The sequence below is a fragment of the Eucalyptus grandis genome, chromosome 8 (genome assembly GCF_016545825.1).
Source record: "Eucalyptus grandis isolate ANBG69807.140 chromosome 8, ASM1654582v1, whole genome shotgun sequence".
NCBI classification, from domain to species: domain Eukaryota; kingdom Viridiplantae; phylum Streptophyta; class Magnoliopsida; order Myrtales; family Myrtaceae; genus Eucalyptus; species Eucalyptus grandis.
The window spans coordinates 23,086,876-23,093,919 of NC_052619.1; positions in this window are offsets into that span (position 1 = coordinate 23,086,876).

The window sequence follows — 7,044 nt, forward strand, 5'->3', positions numbered from 1 at the left end:
TTCGGAGGTGGTGAGATGGATCGGGCCTGAGAAATAATGTGGGCCGTGTCTTGGGCCATCACGCTCGTGAGCGTAATCAGTCGTTGGCCCATTTGCCTGACCTTGATGGCGTGTACACTAGATAACAATAATGCTATTGTTTGTGATAAAAGAAAATACTTTTCGGGAAATTACTTTTTAGAAAAATGAATAGCTTTTCTCTGTTTATTTATATGTGAGAGAATTTTTTTTTTTTTGATGTTCGGAACTCATTCAGAAAATGATTTCAATCTCATGACTTTATTTTAGGCCAAAAATAAATTAATTTATTTTTTAAAAACTTATTATTTTATTTTTCTTTTCTTCCTTTTTCTTTTTCCTTCTACATGTACCGATCATTAGGCCTCAGCAACACCTAGTGAAGACCATAGGTCAGCAGCTCGCCAAGATCGGGAAGCTACAACCTCACCGGCTTCGGCCAAGCTCAAGCTCACTTAGATTTGGCAAGCCTCGAGCTTACCGGCCTTAGTTGAGCCTAAGCTTGCTTGGATTCGGCAAGCCTCAAGCTTGTCAACCCTTATCATGGCCGAGTCATCGAGGCACGCTGCCGGCAAAGGAAGAAGAAGAAAGAGGGAAAAAAATTAAGAGATAGAAGAAAAAAAGAAAAATGGATTTTTAAATATAAAAACAATAAAAAATTAGATTTTTTAAAAACATTTGTACAAAAACAAACGTTTCATTAAACAAGGATATGAGCTCAAGCGTTGTAGACCAATGCAAGGTCTTTGTGAACTTAGGTCTAAGGATTGGGACCATAATTCCAACGTCGGGGACCTAAGCTTAGTTTTATGGAACCGAGTTCGAGTGCCCAAACATCGAGTTAGGGCACAATGGGTTCAAGCCGGCCTTGATGGACTTAGGCATGGGGGCCAAGGGCCCAAGCCCAAACACTTGGGTCCTAGACTCGGCCCCGGCTATAGGGAGACCTAGTCACGAATGTCGAGACCCACGAACTAACTTTGGGGTTTCTAAGTCTAAACGCGAATTATTGGTTATTTCGGAAAAACATTTCCGTGTTGTTTCAAGGGAGGAGGAAAAGTAACGGGGCCGGACGGGGTCCGAATTGTTTGAGCAAATGTAGGTGGCGGCTCATGATTATTTATAGTAAATGCACCAGGAGAGAGCCTGAGGAAATTTACCTTGATTTGCTAGTGTCAATATCTGTCCATGTTTGCCTTTTTGATATATGTCTCGATCGTCTTCTAAATACTTTAGTCCCATCCCATTTGAGACATCCTAACGTGTACCACCTATCATTCTAACTACCTTTTGTGGCCTTCAATATCACATGGTTCATTAGTCCTACGCAGGACTATAAAAGGCCTACTGGGAAACAAATGGGAGAACCCTCCTAGGGAGAGTGACCCATTATGCCCATGTTCCTAAAGGATGGGGCCCAAGTAAGACTTGGGTCAGCTGATAGGCGCCGGCCGCGGAATGTGGTGTCCCCCCAGCATAAAACTGAGGGGAATAGAGGTTCCCGCCTCGAAAAAAATATAGGGTTGGAAGTGAAATCCAAGCTCCTAGAAAATACATAAGAATCCAATCTTTGGTCCTAGGTAGGACCTTAAAAGACCTTGATAGCCTGGAAAGATGGGGCCAGGCTAATGGAGGGATAACCTCCCTAGGTTGGGAGTCCCTTCAGCCCCTGGCTAGAGTCTGGGAGAGAACTCGATAAATATGCTCTCCCCACTGGCCAGACCGCCACACCTCTCTCCGGGAGGTAACTTGACCCCTTTGGATCCAAGCGGGCTTCCCCTTTAAAACACGGGCGCGCAGCGCAGGAAATGAAGAAGGCCGGGGAAGAGACTCCTCGGGTGGCGGCGGGTCCCATCCCATTTGAGACATCCTAACGCGTACCACCTATCATTCTAACTACCTTTTGTGGCCGTCAATATCACACGGTTCATCGAAAATGGCGTCCCTCCACTGGAAAATTTTCCGCATGCACATAAATGACAGCAGGTGATGAAGCAGGAGAGTTGCCGTCCCTTCAAATCAATGGTTCGCTAACTTCCGTTTCTGAAAGGACCTCTTGGGATAATGCATTATTTCTTTCTGAAAAATCGATACTACTAATCGACAATATCAGTTTTAATTGTTTCTCTTTTTTGCCAACGGGTGTGGCTGCCCAAGTTCGAGAATTCTATGCACGTAATTCAATTTTTTTTTTTTTTTTTTTGGGTCTGAATGCACATAAGTAAGTTGATGAGTCACTTTTTACCTCAGAAAGTTTCTGTTATTAGATTAAATTAGTTTGAAGAGATGCATTTTAACAATTTTACTACATCCTATGTACATCTGATTTAGATGTTAATCTCTGTTTTCTATGGTGGAGTTTGACCCTAGAACAATAACAATCCAATGTGATGGAACGGAATGTCAATGAACGACAAACGGTAACAATTGCAACCCTTTTCATGGTCAGATTTTCCTCATATCAACCGCTTGCAGCTTAAGCTAAAAAAAAAAACCATTAAACAAATACAAATTTAGTACCTACCTTTTGGGGAATGGGAGGTGCACGTCAGTTCGCTGTAACCATGCACATGCACGTCACTTTCCGAGTCCAAGCGGGAATTACTAGTCAAATTTTGAAAAAAAATTCTGATTTTTTTAAATGAGAAATCATTTTCCTAAATTTAATTTTTGATAGGAAAATAGTTTTCATTGACTCATTTTCCTAAGCGAAATACCGAAAAATATTTTCTGCGATACAAACGCACCCTAAGCAAGTGAAAAAATAATACGAACATTCTCTAAATTTAGGTTAAATATGCAATTTTATACTTGAACTTTTAATTTATTCAATATGGTCTGGAAACTATTCCTAAATGTTTAATTGAATTTCTAAACTTTCAATTTGTTTGACTAGTTTCTCAACTTTTGACTACAATTTTAGGTCAATATTCGCAAGTTTTCATAATTACACTATTACCCATGTTTTAATTTTTTTTTTCATTTTAATCCATTTCCTAAATCAACAAAAAAAAGGCTATCTCGTTATTAACTTTTTACCTTTTTAGTCTTTATAAATATTACTAGAGAAAGGTTTAAATATGTTTTAGCATGTGATCTTTCTAATAGTGATAATATAACCTTATGTAAAGTTATATGGGATTCACATTCCTTTTATTTTGAGAATATTTTCTTCATAAGAACATTTGATAAGATATCAATTCATTTATAGATTTCTTGCACTTATATTAATCTAAATCTAGTTCCTAATTTTTGAGATGGATAAAATTTTCGGTTTTCTACATTTCATGTTTTCTTAATTAAATTTAGTTATATTTGTAAATTAGGAAACTAAAATAGCGGGATTATCAACTCTATATGAGGTTCTACGGATAATTCAATCCTAAACTTTTTAATTTTGTCAAATTATTATTATTATTATTTTTTGCATGAAATTGCAATAGAATCCTTTCATTTGATTTTTATTGACTGAGGTCCCACAACCAGGCTTTGCCTAAGGGCATCGACCACTAGATTTATCCTCGTCGATGCCAACTATGGCTTGTCGGCAGTCGGTCTAGCCAATGAGGTGGCTAGTTAGGCTTCACCAGTGAGGTCACGTGATGAGGGTACTTTTGTAATTTTGAAATTTTATCGATGACAAAGTTGGAAGGAAAAAAAAATGTATTAGCATTCTAAAAATATCTCAAAACCCAAATCACCTACGAACTTGTCTTGGGTTAAAGGTTTTTGGAAGACTTTGGAAATGCAATTGCGTCTCCCTAAAGATGGTACCTGCATTTGCTCAAAAACCTTTAAAGCCCCAGGCAAAAACGGTTATAATTGTGCATAGTTCGACCATACAATCGTCTTGTTTTATAAGTGAATCTTTATGTTTTTCATGCAAGATCATACCTTGCGATGTTGAGTACCAAGCTAAGGATGCGCCATTTTTTCCTTTTTAAAATACCGGAAGACAATTAGCCAATTCCTTTTATTATATGTCCAATCCGGTGCTGCATTCCCTTGCACCACCATCACACCTTTGTCTAGACTTATGTTTTCACGGTCGGCAAAGATATTTCATCGTTCATTTAGGGAAGGATCGAGAACAGAAGAAAGATGCTTCGTACCACAGCAATTCTAGGGTGCCGTGAAAACGTAAACCACCACCTCCCCGTCAACTTCGCCAACGTCTTTCAAATAATTGAGATCGAAAAAGGGGTGCGAATCGCTCACATGTGCCTCCCTCGGAACCCCATCTACCTGGCTCGTCTCCTTTTCGACATCGCTCTTCTTCTGACCACCTTAAAATCTCCTTTCTTGCCTCATGTCCGCCGGACTCCGTCTAGAATCGGGTCCAGGAGGGAGGGGAGGAGGGATGGGAGGGATTTGGGGATTAAGTTTGGCGGATGTGAGTGATTCTTCTAAAGTTAAACTCCACGAAATATTCTAGAGATTAACACCTAAACCATATGTACTTGAATGTGCATGTGTTTGATTGCAGCGAGCTGACGTGCATCTCCCTTCCCCAAAAGGTAGGTACTAAATTTACATTTGTTTAATGGTTTTCTTTTTAGCTTAAGCTACAAGCGGTTGATCTGAGGAAAACCCGACCGTGAAAAGGGTTGCAATTGTTACCGTTTGTCGTTCATTGACATTTTCGATCCATCACGTTGGTGGGTGATTGTTCTAGGGTCAAACTCCACCATAGAAAACAGACATTAACATCTAAATCAGATGTACTTAGGATGTAGTAAAATTGTTAAATGCGTCTCTTCGAATTAAGTTAATCTAATAACAGAAACTCTCGAGTTAAAAAAGTGATTCACCAACTTAGTTAGGTGCATAACAATTCTTGAACTTTGGCACTCATAAGCAAAGGAAAAAGAAACGACAAAAACGAGACTGTCGACTAAAACCCGAGGATTCATCAGAAAGATGAGGGCATATACATGTTGTTTTTCAATTCCTTACGGCAAATGGTTATGTATTTTTATCCATGTGCATGTGGAAAATTGTCCAATTGATGGACCCTAATCAAAAGTAGAAAGGATGATACACGTGAGATCGTCCATTAATGTTTAAACTATTATCTAAATTACATATTGTCGGACAAGCATGGTTGATCTGTGCATTTTTTTTTTTTTTTTTGACATTTGATCAAATGACCAAAATAATCAATAACCCAACTACTGCCAATTGATCAGGATTTCTTCTTCAGGACAAAATGCACTGTCATTCCTTTAGACTTGATTTCATCTATATGAACGTCTAACCAACTGAAACCTTTGCTTAAAACCAAGAAAGGCGCCGCACAGGGTCGTGGTTTGACTCAGCTGGATAGCGATCGTAGTGGCATCAGATTCCGTCGCAACATGTCTTCTAAGTGTGAAATGATGGCCGAGATTATTTGATGACAACGTATTTGGACCTCAACCGGATAACTTCCCAAAACATGGGTTTAGAATATAAAATAAATTGATAGCCAAGCAAACCCCCTATAAAGTGTCAGTGTCAATTGAATGTAAATATTTGATAATATTTTAATTCGAATTAATGAAATAAAAATATTAATCATTTTCATATAATTTAAGGGTATCTTAATTATGAACTCGGCCTAGGATCTCGCTGCTTAAGCCTAGGCCCCTAGCAACCACGGCTGGATCGATAAAGCCAAGCCTGAACGCCTAATTCCAGTACCCGAGCCCAAGACCTCGGTGCCAAATGAAGCCATAAAGCCGCCGCAATTGCTGTGCATGTTTCTCATCGTGAGGTTGTCTCATAACAGGAGGTTGTCATGGCTACTATGTAGGCTATGTGGCAGGGGTTGTTTTCACAAAATATTCATACGAGTCTAATTGTTCAAGACAAGAACAATGTGAAAACAACCCCTGCCACATAGCCTACATAGCATAGGGAAACATGATAAGAACAATGTGTCCCCATGGCTACTATCAAGACAAGAACAATGTGGAAAAGAGTAGTTTCTGAATATCTTTTGTAGAATATAATAAATAGTATACGAGTCTATTTATAAACTAATTGGATGACCATCATAATCAGGATATTAGTTATAATAAATTAAGGATGTGAACAATTAATGTAGATATTTATAATATTAAGAGATATGAAGAATCGAAAAAAAAAATTGTAATTGTTCATGGCATAGGGAAATATCCTAAAATATTTGTGACAGTAATTGCCCATGGGGCCGCCTCTGTCCCCACCATCTGTCACGTTACGCCCAAGGCCGCCTCTGCACGTGACTGTCACGAGCAAGGTTCATCGTCACTCTCTGTCTATAGTACGCGAGTTGATGTCGCAAATCTACGATCAGCGACAATTATCCGTTACACGGTCATCGATCTCCACCTCTCGTTCCTCGTAAGGCTCACGAATGTCAGAGCTCCTTTCGTTTTCAAAAGGCACGCTAAAAAAGAATTTGTTTCTCCTCTCTCCTCATTAATTACGCTGCGCTCTCTCCTCTCTGCATCTTTCTCCCCGCTCTCTCTCTCTCCTCCTTTATTTCAAATTTCGCTCCAGACCCTTCCCTCCTCTATCTCTCCTTTCCTCTCTGTCTCGCAAAATCGGACGACCATTTCCGGACGACTATCGCCAGACGCTCTCTTTTGAGCTGCTGGGAAACGACGGAGGCTTAGCGGCGTTGGAGTCGGACGGATCTATGGCACGAGCTTCCCTCTGAAGAATGGGGGTCGTCCGAGAGAAACAGACACGAAATGTTGGCATCCGTGCAGTTGTGGCGCTAGCCGGGCGACCCAGAAGAGAGGACGAAGTCGGACTCCTTGTTGACGTCGTCACCGTCCTCCGTATTGGCACTATCGTCTTCTTTGTTGCCTGCTCACCCTGCTTCCGTCTCTGCTACTCCTCCTCCTCCTCTGCGGACGCTGCCTTCGTCCATTGAGATATTACTTTGAGCATCACCCATCGGTAAGCCCTCTGCTATTGCCTAGTGCTAGAAATTTGTTGCTCTTACTTTTGGGACTATTAGTTGCCCTCGATTTTGTGCATCCTTAAGAGAGAGAA